This window comes from Anser brachyrhynchus, assembly GCF_964034855.1.
Source record: "Anser brachyrhynchus genome assembly, chromosome: 1".
NCBI classification, from domain to species: Eukaryota; Metazoa; Chordata; class Aves; order Anseriformes; family Anatidae; genus Anser; species Anser brachyrhynchus.
The window spans coordinates 131,124,665-131,146,186 of record NC_137694.1 but is presented as its reverse complement, the minus strand read 5'-3'; the positions used below and the strand labels follow the sequence as shown (position 1 = coordinate 131,146,186).

Here is a 21,522-nt window from a genome sequence, read left to right as displayed (position 1 = left end):
TGAGGGGTGGGAGGGGGGTATGGGGGAGCTCGCCGCCATCCAATCGGAGGGGTCCGTCATGGCCAATGGGAGGGAGGGGGCGGAGCTGGCGGCGGAGGTGGGAGGGGGCGGTGTTAAGGTTCCCCGCCTCGCGCGGCCCGCGTTAGGATAGGGCAGCGGCCGGCGGGGCAACAGCCAATCAGAGGGCGCGGTGCGGATAGCGGTTCGCCAGCCGCCAATGGGACGGCGAGGCACGGCGCCGGGGTGGTGACATCAGTCAATCAGCCGCCCGGAGACAGAGGCTCCGCCTCCCCGGCCCCGGGGGCTCCTATGGGGGGGGGAGGAGGGGGTGCGGATGGGGCGCGCATGCGCAGCGCCGTGTTTCCCCTAGCACGTGCGTGCCCCGCGTGGCGGGGGGGAGCAGAGGCGCGCGGGGCGGGGCGGGGCGGAGCGCGCCGCAAGGCGACCGTTACCCGGCGGCACGGCGACCGCTACCCGCAGGGGGCTGCGCCGCCGCTCTGCCCCTTCTTTTTTTCTCCTCATAACGCCTTTTTTTCCCCAAAGTCACCTTGATTAAATTCGCTAATTAGATATCCTGGATTAGTCACAGTTTGTTTTTTTTTTGGGTGGGGAGTTTGGCAGAGGATAATTTTTATGAATTGTGCATTAAAACAGCTAAACCTGTATTTTTTTTTTTATTTGCAGGGATTTTTTGTGTGTGTGTATGTTCTTTTCTTCTCAGTTCTGATGAAGGTTGGCTAAAATTGCATGGTGTAAACACACTCTGAAAGAAATGCAGAGAAGCATCTCTTCAGACCAAAATTGGAACACCTTAAAAAAAAGAATCTTCTAGGTTTAGGTTATAAGTTAGCAGACATTTCTTCTCAGAAGGAGTAGTCAGGTGTTCGAGCAGGTTGCCCAGGGAGGTGGTGGCGTCACTGTCCCTGGGGGTGTTCAAGGAGAGGTTGGACGTGGTGCTTGGGGACGTGGTTTGGTGGGTGATACTGGTGGCAGGGGGATGGTTGGACCAGGTGAGCTTGGAGGTCTCTTCCAACCTTAATGATTCTCTGAATTCACCATTCACTCTTCCACCCCACCACCAACATTAAGGATGGAAGTAGTCAGAAAAGGTTATTTCTACCAGGTGGTTGTTTAGTGGCATAACGTGCTGATTGACAGCAAGGGAGAAAGCGTGCTCCCCTCTGCACCTTTCTGGTAGGAGCCGCTCCAATTGCTTTGGGATGTGTTGTGCTTTTATTACTTTTTATTATTGACGCTTTAAAAAAAAAAAATCTATTCTTCTGGCTACAAAACAGCTGCGGCAGCAGAAACCAGTGCTGGAAGTGCTTTTGTGTAGAAATGTGGGTAGTCAGGAAAGCCAGTTTTCTGGCATTTCAGGGAATGCTATAATCAATTGTACTTGAGGAAAACTGCAGATACATTACTTTACCATTTTACAATATATGTTAGAGCTGTAAGAGAAAAGTGATACCAGGGAGAACGAGGCACGCATGAAACCAAACTGGGTGGAAAAGGCAGTCGCAATGTCTCTTAGGAAGTGGGAATTACAATTGGAGGTGCTCATTCTCATCCTGTTTAATTTTGACTTAGCAAGCATCCTGTTCTCATTTGAACTTGCCTTCCATCAAGTGCAAGGACAGATGCATGTGGATTTGGTAGCTCACAGAACCTACCATTTCACTGGTGTGGTATCGTTCTGCTCTGTGTATTAATTTGTCCTCAGTAATTGTGCAGCTCTGCTTGTTCCTTTTGAGGCGATTTCGTGGTCTCGAGCACCCTTTTGTTCAGTAAGCATTCTTAAGTGTCTCTTTCCTAACCTGCACTTTGCTATCTGTCCTTGAATTTAGCATCCTATATCCCATGAATTGTCCATTAGGAGTGCATACACGCTTCAAGTGTTTCTAGATCATCAAAATCATTATTTAAGCCAGCAACCAGCTTGTGTTTCTCTTCATCTTGGCTACTTCCAGTGTATTAACATCATTATAGTAATGAGAGCTCAGAAATGAATTTCTGAAGTAGTCACTCCAGACCTGTATTGTGATTTGTTGCTTCCTAGCTCGGTGAAATATTTCTGCGTACAGATGAAAGCACACATTCTGCAAATGCTTTGTTAGTGAAATTCAGCCGGACTACATAGATGATTCAAGAAATAGATGTATTTTGGTGCTGTAAAAGCAAAGTCTTAAAAACTCTGATTCTTTCTGGATCCTGTGTCACCTTTTTCAGTTTTTGTTAGATTTCCTGTTCATTTTTATGGTTTCATCCAATGATACAAGTGCATTTTTCTCCGGTATTTCTCCCTCCTGTCTGTTACATGACTGGATTTCTACAGGCTTTAACCTGGATTTTCTGAGTTAAATCCCCTCCTGGTCGGAATCTCTCTGCTACATGCAGTTTCAGGTGATGTGCATGCGTGACCAACCAGTAGTATGTCAGGCGTGGTGGGAGCAGTGTCCAGCCCTGTCAATTTCAGCTGAAATTTGTCCTCCTCAGCCTGTTCCTGCCTCCTCATCACTGTTTCAGCCGGAGGATGCAATGTTCTCAAGCCTGCATGGTATTGCCACTTGTGTGATCATCCTTTAACTCATTTCTCTCAAAGCGAGCCTGCTTATTTTAAGCAATTTAAGGTGTGATTCCATGGCAGTTTCAGATGATCTGAATCCCAGCTTCTCCCACCCCCTCTTCCCATTCCCACTTCCATGCTCCCATCTCTTTTCCTGTGCTGCCATAAGTGCTTGTGCTACCTCTCGCTGTTGCAGCAGGGAATTGCCAACAAGGCTTATTTTGGCTGTACAGGTGAGGAGAAAACAACTGAGTGAGCCAGTCTCGGGATCCAGTACCTCTAGCAGGAGGGCAGTGACAAGAAGAGGTAATGCTCTCCTTTCTGTTTGTGCTGTTTCTTTCGGGAACTTCAGATGACGTTCTCTTTGCATTTTTTTTCCCAGTGTTGTGGTTTGTACTAATTACCCCTCTTTATACCTACTCCATTGTTTGTTCCTGTAAGAAATTATCCTGTCGCTTACCTATTGAACTAGCAATATACTAAACCAGCTGTAATTAGCAAATTGATAAAGATGCATATGATGCTTAAAACAATAATACAATAGCCTCCGTGTATTCCACAAACCCATGACAATGCAAATGTCATGCAGTCTAATTTTAGACATGACACTGAGTCTTCTGTTCATTAGCCTTTGTTTATTGCTTTACAGCCAGCTTTAACAAGACAGATTTTAAAGAACAAACTCAGAATTTTGATCTCTAAGCCGTGAATGATAACCTCCTGTTTTATTAGTGGATGTTGTTTTTGTGGTTTTTTTTTTTGTTTTGTTTTTTGTTTTTTTTTAACTGCTATAGTTATAAAATCCTTTGTACTCCATTTCAGATGTAAGGCAAGTCTTCAGCGGATATGTCCATTGACCATAAGACATTTGGGGTCCCCGCCAAGAGCTTCTCCCAAGATTATTTCCAGCATGGCTACAGACACAGAAGAGAACTGCCTGGAGCTGGGAAGAGAAGCAGGGAGGGCAGGAGGAAGGAAGCTTACACAAAATAAGATTAAATTTGCTTGACTTTCCCTGGTATGGTTTATGTCAGTTCTTGGGTTTTGATTTTTTTTTTTAATTAATTAGAATGTAGTAGTTTTGTCTGGAATATGGGTCTTGTACAAATGTTATTGAGGCCGACATCTTGGCATTTGGCACTTCATGCACTGTTTCAGTGCCAAGACTAAAGCCCCTAATAACATTTTGTTGTGTTTTCTTTGTTACACAAAATGATGGGTAAACTGAGAGGCTTTTGAAAAACAAACTGTTTATTAATTCTAATGGAAAACTTGTTTATTAAATTTTAATGTTTTGGGTTTTTTTTCCCCCAGAAATGCCACCCAATATTTGGTAAAGAAGGACTTTACTTCAGCCTACCTTTCCACTGTCTTCACCTTCCTAAAGCAGAGGCAGCGTACTTTAAAAGTGCATACTGTATCTTTGCAGGTCTCCATTAAAGTAGTCAGTGGATGTATCAGTGAGACTCATTTTATTGTTAATTTATCTTCTTGATGCACAATATCAGACTCCATTTTCATTGACTGAATAATCGTGGAGTCATTATGAAGGCAATAAGAACTGAGTTACTAGCCTTGGAAGTGATTACTGCTAGATTTTTGCCTCTTAAGCCTCCAAACAGGATGTTGCATTATTATATGCAATTCTCTTCCCTGATGTACTGTCTGAGCATTGGCTAGACTATCATGTACCACTCTGATTCATGCAGAACACTTAATCTCAGTGGAGCCAAAGTAAGTATACATGAGATCGTAAATGACAGTTTTCATTGCCATGCTCTTTTTTTTTTTTTTTTTTTTTTTTTAACGTGGTGCTCTCTGTCTTGATGAAATACTATTTATTGCAAACCAGGGGCCTGATTGCTAGATGCTACTAAGTCATCAGATCCTACCTGGAACCCCTACCTGCCTGTTTTTTCAGGGTAGGAGTTACAGGTCATTGAAATCCTGTTAAATATGATTGGTTTCTAACAGTTGTATATGCCTCTCCCTCAGGAACATGAATGTCAGGCCTCATGTGTGATAGGCACAGCCACAGATTGAGCATCAGGGGTGTTCATTCCCGAAGTTGACTTTTCACAGCTGGTTTGAAGCTGAGGCATTGGTCTTTTGGCCAGTTCTGTGAATTACAGAACCTATATCATGGCTTACACGTATAATTTCCCTTGGAAAATAAATACCTACTTCTGAAAATACCTCCTTTCTGCATATTCAGGTAAGGGAATGTGGTAGCTGCCAGTCAGCCGGGGCTTCCCCTTGCTTACCACGTTCCTCAGCCTGAGCCTCGCGCGAGGCACAGCAGCCATCTGAATGCGGCAGCACCAAGCCAGCTGGCAGCATTTTGTGCGTTGGGCTAGTGAGCAGCAGGGTTCTCTTTACTTGTGTGATGCTCTTATCTTTCTTGTTTCAATGTTTATATTGGAGCAGTGTGCAGAGGAATGAAGAAGAAATGAGCTGCTCCACAGAGATTTATGAAGAAATTGTCGCAACTCTTAATGCCCTTTCCTGCTCCACTGGTACAAACGGTGCCACAGTGCAGCAAAGAACTGAGTGTTTTCAAAAGCAAGTGCACAAGGAAACCTGGCTTTTCAGCCTCACAGAGTGCTTGCTTGGGAGGGAGGGAGAGGGAGAAAAGGAAAGCGAGGAGGATTTCTAAGGCTGTGTCAGTACTGTACTTTAAGGAATCATTGAATAAAGCACCTCACATACATCTTGCTCATCCTCTGGCACTCCTAAGAAAGCAGCAGCTGCGACTGCAGTTTGTGAAGTGGCTGATGCTGCAGGTTAAGCAGTAAGTACTTACTGGATCCATCCCCTCAGATGAAGAAGTACTTGGGCAGCCTTGTGCGGAGCTGCTCAGTTTTGCCCGTGATGAGGAATTTCTCTTATATATCAGAGCAGTGCTCTGGTGTATAAAATGCAGCATGTGGGTTTTCTGAGCACTCTTTGATCACCCTAAATCCTCTCAAGCGCTCATTTAGGCATGTATGTCCTCCTCCGTCCTCCCTGTGAGACACACCCGGCTGACGATCCCACGAGGTCTCTTGATCCTATTCTGCAGGGAACCTGGTCCGATATAGCTCAAAAGATGCTGTGTTTTGCACGGAGGAGATGGTCCAGTTGCTGGCTTCTGATGTTCCCAGATTGGCATGCTGATTTCTATAACCAGGACAGAAGATACACGGTTGCACAGCCTATGTCCTAATTATGCAGCAGATAGAAACTTTTCAGGGAAACTTGGAAACTAGTATGAATCTGAAATGGTAACCCAAACCTAAAATGTTCCATGTTATAATCAGACTCCTAAGTCTTCCAAGCTACCACACTGATCCTACAGTATTACACTAAGCTTTCATTTCAAATCCTTTTGGGTAACTCAGTTCAACTTCCTCCATCTTTCTGAAGAAAATATATTGCATGATCTGCCTAGTTCTTGCCAGTAACACAAGGGGACGGCATACACCGTAAGGCCTTCGTTTATTGCCATTTTCTTTTTGGCTGAACTGTGTAAAGAGTATGGAACCAGGGCAGCTGAAGGCCTGTAAACCATTTACTTCCATATTTTGAAGGCTCAAGAAGGATTTAAACGATGCATAGATTTTGTGCTGGCTGTGTCCGCATGTGAGGAAATTTTATCCACATGGATTATGGTTCATCAAGCTGTCTAGACTCCCTCTGTCACTAAAGCCTATCCTTGCGGTGCCACATTTGTCCTACCTTAGGGCTGCTGAACAGCCATTGCAGTAAACGTCTTTGCCAGGGGGTGCGTACCTGGGGTCTCTAGGTTTCAAGGGATTTTGAAGAACTAAATGGCATAGGGAACAAGAGTAATAAAGCTCACTGTGAGATCTTGTAGAAGGGGGATGTGGCTTTATAAAAAAAAAATCTCTGTAAACAGTTGACTGTGCCTATTTACATTCTTGAACCCCCATACCCAGAAGCACCAAAATAAATCTGTCCAAATGGTCTAGCCAGGGTCCCATGTGTGATCACACACAGGACAAGGAAGCTGTTTGTTAGGCCCTCATTGTTCCTCTGAGTTTCTTCTTGATTGGAAACTTGAATTGATTTTGGACTTGTTTTTGTTTTTTAAAAAAAGATGATGCTTGGGGTCTTTTGCCTTCACAAATTTGATATGTCTTATCTGGGTATTTTATGTCTCTGGACTTGATTTTCTTGCCTGATGTTTTATGTCTGTTTGTTCCTTCTCTTCATTTGCATACCTGTGTTTTTACTGCATGTTCTGCTTCTGGTGCTTCCACACGTATATGCACACATTTCCACCCACACTCCATCAATACCAATCTTACTTTTTGTTACAAATTACTGCAAGATAATTGAGTAGCTCCTCATTTTTCCTTGAACACTTTGTTCCTCAATTGCAAGCTTCTCTTTTTATTTCCATCTATGCAGTAGCATATCAAATACAGCTGGAAGCATGTCCCCGTAAGAAGACCCCACTTAGTCCCTGACTTTAGGATTCTGCCCTGTTCTAGTGGGTCATTAGTGGAACAAAGCTAGAAGGAGATTCAGTCGTTTGCTTAAGTCTGAAAGGCCAGTGTTTCAAAACTGCAGAGTGTGCTATTAACAAGGATGAATCCTTTGGCAATGCATCCTTTCTGCTGCAAAATACTTGCTGTGTGGAACCTAAGACCCGTATTACAAATTCATGAATGATTTTAATCCATTCTGGCAGCTTTCATAAGCATTGCAGTCATCTGGAAGCAAAAAAGATCATTAGTTTGTGCAAAATAATACAGCTATGCTCATATTTGATCTAGTTCTCTAGTGGGAAAGGAATACTTAAACTTTTTTTAAAAATTAATCAAGATAGGTTTCTACTATATTATATCTAACAAATCTATTTAGAAGTCATGTTCAATAAGACATAATAACACAATGCAGAATATAAAAAAAAAAAAAGTCTAAAGTGTGCACAGCCACCCTCGATGTGCTAGAGGAGTTGTAAAATCATGTTGTAAAACTTAACTACCACTTCTCAGAAAGTGACAATCTAATAGGAAAATCTGGCTATCAAGAATTCCTTCTTTTCATCATCATCATTTTTAAACAGTTGCCCCAAAAATGTGAGTTTCTCTTCGAGCACTTTTAACTTTTGGGGCACTGCTTGTTGCAGGCACAAAATTATCAGGAAGGAAATCAGATCTGAGAGTCAGCAGCATTTACTTCCCTGGGGCACTATGGTGCAAAATGATAGCAACAGTCAAGAAGTAACATTTATTTGTTGTGGTAGGTGCCTGAAGAAGTACCCAACAGCTGATTTTTAGTACAATTTTCATATTTTTTTTGCCAGTTAGCAACTGTCAAGATACTTTATGATTGCAAGTCAGAGAGGAAGCGTGTGTGGGAGAGGATGCATTGAATGGAGTATTCCAGAGCTGCTGTGAAGTTTTCTGTAATACAATCAACCCCGATGTAAGACCAAAAGTAAAGATCAGACTTTCAAAATTCCAGCTCTTATTTCTATAGAGCACCAAGCACAGCTGAGCTTTATTTGAGGCTCCTAAACGCTATGAAATCTCTAAATTCTGTCAGTAGAGCAGGTTTGTCCCACTTGCTCAGATTTGCAAAAGGAACTCATGTAAAAAACGTTTATAATTCATCTCTCTTCCCAGTCTGCCATGAAGAATTTGTGGTTTTACAGCTTGTTTTGCCACTGAATAATCAGAATCAGGCATCCTTCCTCTCTGCTCAGTCATGAATAATTTGCATGGAGGGGTACCAAAGAAGAGTGTAGTGAAATCAGCCCCAGGCAGCTAAAGAGTCTGAAGAAATTAAGCCTGTGCATAAACTACATGTAGACTTAAAAAAGAACAAGAGACCCATGCCTGAAACAGAGCAACAAGACGGCGAATATTTAGGTTGGTTTATATTTATTTACAAATGTTGGTAGCAGATGGTTACCAACATTTCATCAGTATGTCTGCTTAAGCAAACTTAAAAGCTGTAACAAACAGCACAATTTATGTAGCAACTCGCCTTCTTTAGCCCACTCTTAACTTGCATTGCCCAGAACAACTCCCATTACAATTCATCACACAGCTAAGTAGCTAAAAAAGGGAAGAGATGCAAGAGGAAAACCAGGAAAGCAGCATGGCTGTCCAACACTAGGGATCAGTGGTTTCTCCACCATGGATTGCCTGCTTTGACTGATAGTTCTGTGCACAAAGAATCGTTTTCAGAAGATTTCTTCCTCTCCCACATATGGAGTGTACTTTGGTTTTTAAAGCTTATAGAGGTTACAGAAGCAGATACTACCTGAGCAACCAGATAGGCATAATTTATCTCACTGCTTTGTTTGTAAGGGAGCATATTTAGCAGACAATCTGAGCCAGTCTGCTTTTTTTTTACCACATTACCCTTTTATTTTCATGCAACACACAAGCTGCCTGAGATACGGTGATGACTGACAGATGAGGGTGGCTAGTCTAATGGATGCCTCTGATAGATATTTGTTAAAAAACTGCTGTCTAAATGAAATAAATTAATAGAAAGGGAGACTCTCAACTGAAATTCCCCAAAAGAATGCTTCACACCTAAGAGTACGTCCCAATGAAACTGTTTAACTCAGCTGGGCTCCCCTCTCTCTTGAACACCCAATTCACTCACGAGTTCAAGAAGAAAGATTATGTTTTTGCAGGCAACTGGAAGAAAATACTTGTGATACCAAAGTGGAGATGGAAGAAAACATCAATTATATCACCACAAATGGGATGGGCAATATAATGAACAAACAGCGATTTAAAAATGGAAACGTGAATGCTTGCTCTGTAAATATTTGGACTGGAGCTGACTTTCCTGTTCCTGTTCTAGCTAGTGGCAAGGAACAGGGTCATGCCCTGTCAAAGGATGTCACTCTAGATGGTGCAGATGAAGGTAACACCATCATTTCCCTGTCTGACTTAGCCTCATAGTCTGCCTGGTGTCAGAAACCTCCATTCAGCAGGAGCCCAAAGTGCGTGTGTCCATGTGTGTGTGGGCTTCTGTCTGAGAATGCATTACCGACTATACAGTTATAAATCAAAAGAATTACCAACTATAGTCTTTTGTTCCTTTCTGGGAAAATCCTGTATACAGGGGCTGTGCAGCCTCATAAAAAGCAGGTGGAGTCTTAACTGGTTTAGAATATGCTGATTTAATTGATTACATTAAAAATATTAAGAGACTGAGAAAAAAATATTCCTTTCCTGTCTCATTTATATGTAGCAAATGCTCAAAACAACTTTTTATGAGAGTGAGCATCGACTTAATTAGAAGTGGCGTGCTTTCAAAAGATTCCTTCTGCGTGATTCGACGCATCACAGAGCAAGTTTCACTTAAGACGAGGACATGCATATTTAGATCCAAGGCTTGCAGGGCGTGCCTGCTCTGTACAGTTCACCGAGGTCCACCCTCAGAGTTAAGCAGGTCTGAGCTTACACATTAGCCCAACTAGTGAGCATTTCCATGCCAAGATTTGAGCGATGCTCTTGTTCCCTCATTGTTTCTGTACCTCATTGTTTTGGTACATTCATGCGCAGTGGAGCACAGAGCTGGCTGTGTGCTGGGACCCGTCCGTGTGCCACCCGAGGCAGCCCTGGCACAGCCAGGGGTGGCAGGGATGGGACAGGGATGCAGGGCCACCAGCGCTCTGGTTTGCCTCTGCCCTCGCTGCCCAGTCCTAGAAACAGGCTAAGTCCTTTTGGGGCTTTAAAGCAGCGCCAGCCTGAAAACACCAGACTGAAGAGTGGATGATGGATGGGGGCAGGCTAGGAACTGGCTGGGAGCCCTGAATCACTCTGCAGTTCAGGCATCACCACACTGGAGGAGACTTTGGCAGCGTCCATGCTTACCTTCCAGCTGAATCATCCCGCTGGGCTGGGCTGAGCCGCACCTGGCCAGGGACAGGACGCCAGAGAAGGAGGCTGCCCTGCCAAGGGACGGTGCCTGGCTGGGACTGGGGCGAGCTCTGGGGCTGGGGCTGCCGCTGGTTCCCAAGCACGGGCACCGCCACCCTCCTGCCTGCTGAAGGCAGATGCGTCTGGTCCGTCTCTGAGAAAAAAGCAGATTGACCAGACACAGGGTCAGGAGGTTTATGGGGTCACTCTTTTCCCCTCTGCGTCGCGGAGTGGAGCCAGTGCCCTGCCATCCCTTGGGAAGCAGAAGCTCGGAGCCCGGCCATCAGTGGGTGCAACTGCTGCCACTGGGCTCGTCTTAGAAGTCGTGGGTAAATGACATATTTAGGCTACAGCAGATCACATTTTCATTAGTGGTGCTGCTTCTGGAGAGGAGCGCTGAGTAGTAATCATTATTATTGCTTTAGCAGATTGTATCTGTGCGCCGCTGCCACCTGCCACTCTCCATACCACGCTGCAGAGACAGCCCTGGCTTTAAATCCTAGTGGGTGACCTTATTATCAGCTCCATGTTTTCGAAGCCCACAGAAGGCTGGCCCCGAATTATACAATTTAGAAATAAATACACTGGAGACTTCCTTTTCCTTGCTGCTTAGCTTCTGGGTCTTTAGCATCCATACAGGTCATTTTTCATTTTTCTCTCTGCAGCAGGCTAAGATATTAGGTGAGGGAAGGAAGGGGGGGAGAAAGGAGGGAAGGGCAGAAGGAAGGAGGGAAAGGAGAGAGGGAAGGGAAGAGGAAGAGGGAGGGAAGGGAAAGGAAAAAGGAGAAAAACAGCAAGAAAAAAGAAGAGAAAAATATTTTCTACAAAATCACATACAAGCAGAGATAATGGCATTGCCAAGACCTGGTTCACTGAACAAAAGCAAAAAACAAAGTAAGTAAATATGTTTTATCTAGCAACAGCTTACCAGCAGAAAATTATCCACGCCAACACAGAAGTTATCAGGGTTGGCAAGGCACCCCATTCCCTTCCCATAATTTGTCCAGCTGGTGTTAGTGAACTTAAGATTTCTTGTCCCCTCAGTGCTCATGATTCCTGGGCTCCAACCCACGGCAGTCCAGGTGATGAACTGCCTGGGTGGTGAATTTTATTTTATTTTTTTGCTTATTTATTTTTGAAGTGAGACAGCTGGGATTTCAGGCTTTTCACTCGAGTGCTATCTTTACTTTCTGGGCTATTGAATGCGCAAGTGCAGAAGGCCAGAGTAATTCGGGACCTCTGGCTTCCCTACCTGGCTGAGTGTCACAGAGATGATACATCAGAAGGGGAAGACAGTGGGGGATCCAGCAATAATTGCTTGGGTGGTGCTACAAAAGCACAAAATGGTGGTGGTGGAAACACAATGTTCCCAGCTCTGTCTGGATGGCCAGCCTCCCCACGACCTGTCCAGGCACTCATCTGGGTCAGCACGAAATACGGCACAGATTGTTTGGAAGGCAATACTTTGTTTGTATCCTTATGCTGTATAAATCCCTGTGTTCACTGATTCAATAGAGGTGCACAAGTTTACACCACTGGCGAGTCTGGCCATATCTTTAATTTATAATTCAAACTCATTGTCACAAATCTGGAGAAAATGATTCCAAAATGTGATTCTCTGCGCTGGGAACAGTGTCATTTAAATGCAAACTGTGGCTTGGCCACGGTCAAAGGTTTATGGCATGCATTGTTTCCATTTGAAATGTGTAGAAAGAATGAAATTTGTAGCTGAAAGCCTGATAATGTGGTTATCCTTGTTCAATTTTTTAGCACCATCTGTTCTTCCCAAGTAAGAATTCCTGACAAATCATGTGAGCGAAAACTTACTTTATTTCTCCGTGCAGCAGACAAACCATTAGAGTTACGGAAATCTGGTTGGGCAAAGAAATATGTTTATAAAATGATTGGTTTAAGTCTTTGTTGTCTGAGAAAATGACTTTTTAATGTACTGACAGCTGTCTCCCTCTGGCATGTTTTCAGTTTAACAGTTTATGTTGGAGCCAGATCATTTGTTTCATAACTGGCTGCAGCATAACAAACAGCACTTTTAAATCTCCAATCAGCCCACGTGTCACATAAATGTTATTTGTCCCGATTGGAATACCTTTCCAATAACTACTTTTTCTTAATCGTGCCTGAAAAATGCATAAGTAATATGGCCACACAAAAGTCCTCTTTTAAGTCACGTCGATAAAAACGTTACATGCCTGAAACGTTTGGGTATTTTAATAGGTTGTCTTAATTTAGAGCTGAGGCAGCTACCCAGCACATTAATGCATACTTATTTATTTGCTAAAGTACTTCTATAGTGCTTATTTAAATACTATCTAGAAAACAAATATTATTTTCTGTTCCCTAAAGCCTGTTTCCAAAACACAGCGTGCTGGACATGGTGCAGACACAGTCTGCATGCTTACAGGCTGAGCCAGGGGGTTAAGCGTCTTCACCGGGCTTCATCTCTCCATCTGTATCCAGTGGTGTCCAGCTGGATCCAGGCTGGTTTTGCATGGGTGAGTACAGAAGTCTGGCCAGAGTTTGGTGTCCGTCCTCCCATCCTTTGTGCGCCACAGCGGACGTCTTCACCTCCGCTTTGGAGCAGCACCTGTCCCTTCAGTTGAAAACTGCAGTCTGAACACAGAGATCAATTCGTATTAGGGGCAGCTGGAAGTGGCACAGAGGGAACTTTTCTTCATTTGCATCTAAAGTGGTGTTCTGACATCACTGTAGCTCCTTAGAGGGTCCTATAAACATGGTATTTGATGGACATGGCACAGAAAGGACAACAGCAGACTATTATGTCTGGTTTTGGCAGTGTGACGCTACCTTTCCCTGTTCCATGGGGAGAAGAGAAACTTGTAGGTCGATTTGATCTTTTTTGGCTTAGCACATTCTGCGCACTGCAGTGCCACCCATGCTCGTTTGGTAAGGCTACCTTCCCATCATTTTGAAGAGATGTTACTGATTTTATTAATGATTAGATCAACTCATCATGCAACGAGAGCAGTGTTCAGGCATCTCCTCGAGACTGGAATATGTTCTTTGATCCTGAACCATAGCATTTGTGCCCTCTTCTAAATCCTGTATTTCAAATAAATCTTGCAACCAAGGTGGGAAGGATCTACCGCGGGTAGAAAATTGTCTTGCTAACCGAACAGTGAATGACACCATTCCTGGGTGTATTTCTGTGGTGCATTCTGTGTCTGTGATCTATCCCTAGGCTATGTGCACTCTGAACTGTAACATTTATTTCGTGTCAAAATAGTGTGCTTATGGATCATATGAAAACAGAACAAATGTTAAAACCTTTGTGAGCTTTACACCAGCGACGAATAGATGCATAAGGAAAGAAGAATATAAGCTCCCTGTAGAAATAAACATCTAGATAAAGCATCTGCAAGGGAAAATGTGTCTGGAGAATGGCTTTTTAGAGGAAAGAAAGAAGCCCCATTAAATAAGCAAGCATTTGTCAGCTGCCTGCCAGGGATTGCAGCTGTAGGTAGGAAAGCAACTTCTGACCTGTGGCTCTCTAGATTCTCACCCTAACCTGCAACAGTAGCGGTGTGACACAAAGGTGAAACCTGGAGCTGCACAGGCAGCACTACTGCGGTTGTACTGACTGTGCATCGTATGGCATTGACTGTCCCCTTTCCCTACGGTGACTGGGGAACCTGCATTAACTCTGCTTCAAGCTAAGGCTTGCTTTTAAGCAGAGGACTTGCCACGTCAGGTAGGCTGACCTTCAATGGCAAACGAAGCTTAATGGTGAGAAGGGGAGTGATGGGGGTTATGTGGATATCTTGGATGATATGACATGGACTCCTAATGTTGAAACTCTGGGAGAACCTGCGTTTATGCTATTTAAGCTGAAGCTGCACCTGTACTGACCTGCAAATGTCATAGCTTTCATTTGATCATTCTGCCTGTGGGAACCCGAGTGGAGAAGAGGAAAAGAGGGCAGTTCATATTTGGTTCTAGCCCTATTTCAGGTCCCAGAACTCCAGAGTGCTCCCAGATTTATGAAGAGTTCTATTCTGAAAGTCTTATCTCTCACATGCAAGCAGAGGACCTGGTCCCAAAACTATGTGGAAAGATCTCAAATCTGGGTCAGTCTTGCTCCCTCTCTGACTCAGGAAGCTCTTAGTCATGGTAGGTGGGCAAAATAGTCATGTCTCTGTATAATATTCTCTTTTGGGGAGCCAAAAATTCCCCACGTTTTGGGGCTGCTAGCACATAGCATTCAAGTTGGGCTTTTCTCCAGGTGCATAAGAAGATGGAGCAATAGCTCTCCTGGGTAAAAACAGTGCAGAGTAAAAAAAAATGAAATTGCTGCAATAGTACAAAGAAAACATTAATAATTCTGAATATAGATTTATTACCAAAGTTTATAAAAAAATCTCAGTTCTGTGTTTAAAATTGTGGATGCTCTTGCAAGATACTCTCAGCTCTGACATGTGCCCTATAGTATATTTTTTTGCAGCTATTTAGATGAAAATGGAGTGTCAGGAATGTCACATTGGGTGTGCGTGGATATGTAATAACATTCACGAGCTTCTGTGATGACACAAGCTTTGTAGAAGCTCTCCGACTATAGCAGATCTCAAATAAGTGATTGTTCTGAATAAATTGTCTACGCTATTGTTTTCCCACTGCAAACAGAACAGAGCCATTTTTAAACAGGCTGGATAAAAAATGACATCGAATTCACTGTGTGAAAGGAAAGGACAATTTCAATTATATTTTCCCCGATATTTTCTGAACACTTCTCGTATTTTTTTTTTTTTTTTTTTTACTATTGCACAATTCTTTTGATTCAAACCCAGACAAGGCTTTGGAAAGTGTTGCCTCCCGCTAATAAACATGGGATTTGCACACAGTCATTCACTTAATGTTTTGGAACAAGGAGTCGCTTATGCAGCTAGACAAGGGGCAGAGCTTGGGAAAACTTTGCTATGGCACTTCTCCAAGCCACAGCTGAAGAGGGCTGTGCTTTTGTTTCTTAGATTTCGGATGCTAATTGCAGCAGGATACTTGCACAGCACATTAGTGAAAGCCTTCGGTAAGACAAAGGTGCTACGGCAGTCAATGTTCATGGTTCAGCAAACAAGCTGAAGCCTCAGTATTTTGCTGGGGAAGGCGGGGCTGTCTTCCTGATGAGCCCGTGCAGTGGGTTCGTGACCCCTCACGGTCATTACAGACCCCACGTCAGATTTTGTGAGAGGGTTGCTGTCGAGCCGATGCAGATGATAGCAGCCCGCCTTCTGAAACTCTCGCTGCCGTTTCAGCTGGATGCGGCATTTTTGCTGTCTCAGGTTGTGATTTACAGAACATTTACAAGATATTTCGCTTTGGAGTGAGCAGAGCAGCAGCAGCGAACCAGCGGAGAGCCGGGCAGCGCGCCCGAGCGCGGGCTGATGCGCACCCGCGCCCTGAGAGGGGCAGCCTTCGGGAAGACCGTGATTTACCACCTCTCACCCATCCAAACGCGTTAATGTTTTAGGGGATGTCACGGGCCACTCCACCCTCCCTGCGGGACATTTTTCAGCCTCCTCACCACGCTGCCCTGTGCTCCGGGCTGCCTGTAACCCCAGCTGGGTTACAGCGGGGAGGCACAACTCAGGCCAAGAGGGAGATTTTGAGCATCTTCCAGCTAGCAGGCAAAATGTTCTTTCCCTACCGCATCCCTCACATCGAGTTTAAACCCTAGCTGAGAAGCCGGGGCGCTGCCACACACCCCAGGGCACTCAGGGAATGGGCACCTCTGAGGCTGGAGAAGGTCCTTGCTCCTGTGTCAGGTCCTCCGTTAATGCAGAAGTATGGTAGCAATAGAGGATAACTGAGACTGGAAAGGTGCTACCTAATAGGGCACGCAAGAAATAAGGGAACTTTCATGTCTAAAGCCTGCTGTTTTAAACAGCAGTGTCAGCTAAAACGGGTGTGTTTTTTAATTTAGCTTTCATACTATATCAGTTCCAGAGATGGTCACATTTTCTCTGCGGTGATATTACCAAAGTAATTCTCAGCTGAGTCCGTAGCATTATTTTGTGTCACATCACCCTTAGATAACTGGAAACATACCATAAATATTAGGCATCTACTGGAAATGAAGAATTATAGAAAACACTTGCCTCATCCTTGAAAATGACAAAATATTTTACTGTCAACAAGATCAGCCACAGACTGTCTTTTAGTGTAATTCGCAACCAGGAGGTTCTCAGATAGGTTGTAATGATCAGCCTCCCCATTAAAAGCCTCAAAGCGCCTGCATTATACTCTTGATGGATTGTGATTTTGCTGTTGTTGTTGTTGTTTAATTAAGGCAATTAGAAACATTAGCACAAGATTTTCAGCAGAAGCCAGGAACAGGAGGAACCGCAGCTTGGGTGGGGTGAGAGGAAGACGAGCTCCTTGCTCTGCAGCTTGCTGCGGCCATCCCGCGCCCCTCTGGGCAGTGCTATGAGCACTGCTCTGCCTGGAATGGATTATTTGATTTATTGAAATGCCCACCGCTGCTTCGTTGTCAGAAATAGTTCTGCCCATTGCTAAAGGTTACTGTGAGAACAAGATGCCATCTCGTGGTCGGATTTTCATCTCGCAGGTCTGAGCTTGCTTTCCTGAGAAGCTAGTTAAATGGTCCCTCCAGCTTAAAACTAACAAAATAACTAAACCAGCGTTTTCAGATTTCATTATAAACCCAGGTCCCCCACTAATACCTGAAGGCTTTTAAAGTAGAATGTTCTGCTATTAATCATAACCCAGAAGCGCATTTGGAGATAACAATCATTTACGAAGTTATGAAAGCAAAATGCTGATACTTGCGATTTATTTTTTCAAAGTCGAGCAAACATATTAATTTTGCAAAGTGTAATGATTTTGTGCAACTGCTTGGAAAAAGGTAGTGCAAGCATTATTCAAGGGAAAGCCTATGATTCCCGTAATTTAGGTTGATGTAAATAGGTGGTAGGACTACCTCATCTGTTTTCTATATTTCCTTATTTCTGAACCTCAGGTACAACGCTGAGTGATAAGAATACCAACACACATAATCTGCCTGAAGTACAAAGCTTATAGGCTTCGGGAGCACTTCCTAAATGCGGATTTTTGTCCAGTCACTTATTCAGGAGTAACTTGTGAAATTAAGAATCAAAGAGTTGCATTTTATACACCATTCCCAATGTTCAGATATGTTTTATGCAACATAAAACTCCACTTTCTTGTCTGAGCCTCTCAGGAAATAAAGTAAAAGCCAAGGGTGTGATTGCAGAAGTATGTTAGCGCTACAGGACAACTGCTGTCAAGGTTTTGTCACTAGGGCTGCCTCACAAGCTCTGGAAGGGGAACCAGGACTGGGGACCACTGGAAGTTGGAGCATCAGGTTTCTCATAGAACCCCGTGTTCGCCATTGTTTTTCCTTGACACTCATGTACCTGTCCCTCTGGTGTCGAAATCGATTTTCCGTCCTTTTTTCTCATGTCCTCTCCATGGTCACGTAGGTAAAAGCACAGGGTGGCACAGGTTGTGTACCCATTATATTGTTTTCCTTGCACAGAATGACGCTTATCCCCGATAGCTGAGACACTGCTTTGTACAGGTGGGGAGGAAGATAAATTCTCTTTAAGTTGGTGGACCTCTTCAGAAAGCTTCTCCACAGACGAGACACAGCCTGTAGGGAAGAGGAGAGACTTTATTCGTCCTGCCAGAGTGGTTTAGCCAACTCATCCACTGTGGGTTCCTCATCGTCTTTCTAGTGGAGGTGCCCCCTGCACTAGATGCCTGCCCATATCCTCCCACTCTCCCTGCACTCGTAACTATCCTGCCTCAGGACAGATCTCTGGATGACACTCTTAAGTAGTTGTTTTTTCTTAGACAAAACCTGAAGTGCGTTCAGGAGACATAATGATAAGAATTTGCTGATCTGAACATCCCAAGGATAGTCGAAGTTTTGGAAAGCTACCTTAACTCTCCTGGAGGAGAAGAAATGGAGAGTGAACGAGTGGGAAAAAACATCTTCCCCTGACCCTACCTCAGAAGCTATTAACAATTACACCTTTCACGCTTTTTCTTCAGGGAGCCAACCTATGGAGGGGTCAGGGGGAGATGTCCAACAATAATTTCTTTCTTTAAACTTATCTCCTTGAAGCTATAACTTCTGGTAATTTCAAGGCTTTTGACTTGCCTATTGTGAAAACAGCATTTCTTTTATGAACAGCGCATTCTCACAATTTCCACTTAGTGAAAGTAATGATAATGCCACCAGTATCTATCCAAATCTGTTTCTACTTACCACAAGGCAAAATTTGAATTCACATTAAGGCACCTTACTATTTTGCAACTCCTTCAGGTGTCCACAAAGAATTATGCCCCTCCCCCCCCCCAAAAAAAAAAGACTGAGCATAGAGGTATGATTTAAGTTCACACCAGAAGACATTCCTCTCACTGCAGTACAGTTCAGCCCCACAAAGTGCCAAAAAACACCTGCCAAATGTATTTACAAGTTAGTTTTACATATTGGCATTATTTACTTGTCTGATCTTGCATTCAGGGCTTGATCTGTCTGGGGAGGAACATGTCATGCCGTGCAAGGTTGTTTGGTTGTATGACTGAAAAGATGACTAAAAATTTTTGAACTGTTTGTATAGAAGCAAAATACAGAAGAGTATATTATCCCCAAGGGAACCGTAGAAACTACCTCTTGCTTCTCAGGTTCAAAGTTTTCCCTTAAAAGGTGTAAGCATCTGTTAAGGTGTAAGAAAGGGTGTAATCAGCTGCTTGAGTACAATTCTTATGGATACATGAACATTCTCCTCTCCAATTTCCAACTTGGAGTGCAACATTTTTCATCATACTCTTAGATCAGAATTCTGATTCTAACAATGGTTCCTAGGGCAAATTTCCAGAGAAGAGAGAAGCAAACCAGTTCTGACTGCTAGGGAAGTGTTTGTCCCCCTGTACTCGGCTCTGGTGAGGCCGCACCTCGAGTACTGTGTTCAGTTTGGGCCCCTCGCTACAAGAAGGACATCGAGGTGCTTGAGTGAGTCCAGAGAAGGGCAACGAAGCTGGTGAGGGGTCTGGAGAACAAGGCTTACGAGGAGCGGCTGAGGGAGCTGGGCTTGTTCAGCCTGGAGAAGAGGAGGCTCAGGGGAGACCTTATCACTCTCTGTAGGTACCTTAAAGGAGGCTGTAGCAAGGTGGGGGTTGGTCTGTTCTCCCACGTGCCTGGTGACAGGACGAGGGGGAATGGGCTAAAGTTGCGCCAGGGGAGGTTTAGGTTGGATATTAGGAAGAACTTCTTTACCGAAAGGGTTGTTAGGCATTGGAATGGGCTGCCCAGGGAAGTGGTTGGGTCACCATCCCTGGAGGTCTTTAAAAGGCGTTTAGACGTAGAGCTTAGTGATATGGTTTAGTGGAGGACTTGTTGGTGTTAGGTCAGAGGTTGGACTCAGTGATCTTGGAGGTCTCTTCCAACCTAGATGATTCTGTGAATGAGATGGAGATAGCAAACAAATGTAAATGAAGAAAATAAAGCTTTTGGGCAATGACAATTATTTGAAAACATTTCCACAGGCTTAAATTGGTTGAATCATTGAAAGTTAATTAATGTAAACTCAGGTTGCATCACTGAATTTGAAGTAGTAAGATAGGCTTGCACCATTGCAGAGCCTCAGTCACAGTTTAAATTGGCACTGCCTCTAACTTCACAAGAAAGCACATCTTTCTACCTTGTCAGCTACTGGCAGACCTGGACAAAAAAAAAAAAAGAAAAAAAAAGTTGTTAAATTTAAAAAGTAACATTGTTTTTAGGACATTTTGCCACATATGTAATATTTAGTAGTAACCAGACAACAAATGAAAGGGAAGATGAAACAGCGGAAGGTACTTGCATGCCCTTAATTTATGAGTATATGCTCATAAACTGTGCTTGCCCAGAAACACTCCTGGGCATTAGGACTGACACTATGGGGTGGCTGATGTCCATGCCAGGTCACCATCTGGACTTCAGATGGAGGCAGCTCTGTGCACATGGCCACATGCTGCTGTTGGTGCCTGGAAATAGCTCTGGGGGAGCACCCAATGTGGCACAAGGAACAGTTTAAGGTAGGTGCTTTGCCATGTGCCCAGGAACCTGCTTGGCTTGACCAGCACAGGTGAGCAGAGAGCAGCACAGGGGGCTGTGCATGCAGCCAAGGATGAGGGAGGGGAGGAAAGTGAAGGTGCAGTGATGGGAAATGCCTGGCTCGAGTCAGCCCTGACAGCACTGTGGGCTCTGTCCTGATGCCCCAGCAGGAGGAGAGGAGGTGCAGCCAGCCCTGAGCCCATCTCCATGCCTGCGCTGCAAGGAAGGTGACGACAGCCAGGTGTGAGGCGAGAGGAGCATGGAGCTCTGCCAGGCCAGCCCCGTGGCAGCTCCATTTGGCGGGTGCTGCTGCGTCTTAACTGGTGTCGATTTGTGGGAAAGCATAACAGAGCAAAGGTGTGAGTGCAAGCAGAGGATACAGGGAAAAGAGAGATACTGTACTGCTGCCAATTGATTATTTTTTTTCTTTTTTGGCAGCAAAGAGGCTTTTATTCTCACTGCATAACAATGAGGGCTTCAAAGCCCATATAAGTGCCTGTTTGCCTTTCCTTTTACTCTGCATTGCAGCTGGCATGCCCAAGTAAACCAGCTTGCTCTGAACACACACACTAGAGATTGCCCAACATCATCAAAGCAGAAGTGGTACTTTCATGTGCTCCTTCACGGCAAGCAGGCATCAGGGTCAGAGAAGAAAGCCGAGGGTGTGCTTGTGTTCCCATTCCTCCCAGATGTGTCCTCACCTGTGGCAGCTGAGGCACAGCAACCAGCACCGTGGGCTTCGCTCAGACCTGCCAAAACGGAGAGGAGCTGAGTGAAATGCAAACTGCCAGAGCTGGTCACTGAGCTCCAAGGGGCCTCTTTCCTTACAGGTGCTTCTGCCTGCAGAGGCAGAATTTCTCTGCAGCTACACACTAATCTGAAAATTTAAGCAAGCTATCATGTAATTTTGTACTAGATGTTTGCTCTTTTCTTTCTGTCCTTTTCTT

At 44.3% G+C, this 21,522-nt stretch overlaps 1 long non-coding RNA gene across 1 annotated transcript; it reads left to right on the top strand.

Annotated features, from left to right (window-relative positions):
- The first annotated feature begins 10 nt into the window (after positions 1-10).
- LOC308187637 lies at positions 11-7,019 on the top strand. Its single transcript, XR_013944834.1, has 3 exons — positions 11-2,872; positions 3,389-3,584; positions 3,881-7,019. It is a non-coding gene; the product is annotated as an uncharacterized lncRNA (long non-coding RNA).
- The last annotated feature ends 14,503 nt before the right edge of the window (positions 7,020-21,522 follow it).